Raw genomic sequence first — 1,683 nt, forward strand, 5'->3', positions numbered from 1 at the left:
AATAAAAATAATTATTTTTTTGTTGCTTATTTTATCAGTGTCTTTGAGATTAATAAATCATACGTATTCTTTAGAAATAATAAAGTAAACTACTAGTAATGAGCAACAATGTAAAAAGCAATACGCAAATAAGCCTTACCTGTATGTTAAATGTTTACTTATTTTTGAATTTTCTGATTTTATTTTTCCAGATGCAAAAGTTGATACTCTTCCTTTGAATATGCACAGGTGTTGCTTTAGGAAGTAAGCTACCGACACATGCCAAGGAATCTGCTAAAGACTGGGAGTGAGTGTTATCATATTGTATTAATTATACCTAAAAAAAGGATAAAGCATTATAACTATTGCTTTCTTTGTCTAAATCCTTTATTATTATTTTCCAGAAATAATTGGTTGCTACTACTACGTAAACTTGGCTTATGACGAGGGAGGACTATTAATAAATGACATTGATTTACATATTTGCACTCACATATTTTATTCGTATGTTCGAATTACTACAAACGCTTCTGTTGAAGTTGTTGAGCCGTACACAGATACAGAAGGTGATGGATATAAAGATTTCAACAATCTTCGGAAAAAGAACCCAAAAACAAAAACCTTAGCCACCATGCATGTCATGTATGATGAATCTACGAAAAATTATAACTATAAGTAAGTGTTATATTTGCACCCACGATTAGAGACAGAATTTAATATTCCTTAAATTCATAAAATGCAGAATTTTTATTTAAAAAATATAACACCTGCTCTGAATGCACTTGCCAACTTTATATCTTTTTTTCTTCAGCAGAATTTTTCAGAATTCTATCTTAAAAATGCACCTGTGCCTTACCTTGTATCCACAGAATTTATCATGGGCCAAAAATAATAATTATTTTCTATATTTAACTTTACATACCACATGTTGATCCGAAACTGCGAGAAAAACTTGTTAATAATATTGTCACCTTCGTGGGAAAATACGGATTTAGTGGTGTAGACATCGACTTTTCGATTTCACCTCCACGTAGTGGACCTCCTAGTGATAAGAAAAATTTTGTTTTACTCTTGAAGGCACTTAGAAAAAGATTTGACAAAGAAAATCTCATTTTTATTTGTAGCGGTTGATCCTATTGAAGAGACTGCAAGGATAATATATGATATTAAAGGAATATCCACATACGTGGACTTCATCAATTTGAAGAGTTACGATTTTCACAGAGACGGTGATTATATGGAGAAGAAACTTGGCCATATTTCTCCACTATATCATTCATCAAAGGAAAACGCGGAAGAACGCAAAAATAACATTGTAAGTATTGTAGCATTCAGAAATTCACAATACTCCATTAAAATTACTCCTTATTTTCCAATTAAAAATCAATTTCCTTCAAATTCGTCTAATGATTTTTAATCTAAACATTTCGCAGGATTATGTTGTGAATTATTGGATTTCGCAACATGCTCCAGCAAACAAATTAATTCTAGGAACTTCTACGGTTGGAGCATCCCAAAACAATTTGGTAGAGGCGCACCGATTACTAATAAAACAGGAGACCTATATGGTGTAAGCGGATACAACACAATTTGTAGCTTGATCAAAGAATGGACGTACTTCTATGATGAAGAACAGCAAGTACCATATATTCACAAGGGAAATCAAGTTATAGCCTACGAGAATTATCGGTAAGTTTTTAAATA

Source organism: Belonocnema kinseyi, chromosome 10 (assembly GCF_010883055.1).
Source record: "Belonocnema kinseyi isolate 2016_QV_RU_SX_M_011 chromosome 10, B_treatae_v1, whole genome shotgun sequence".
NCBI classification, from domain to species: domain Eukaryota; kingdom Metazoa; phylum Arthropoda; class Insecta; order Hymenoptera; family Cynipidae; genus Belonocnema; species Belonocnema kinseyi.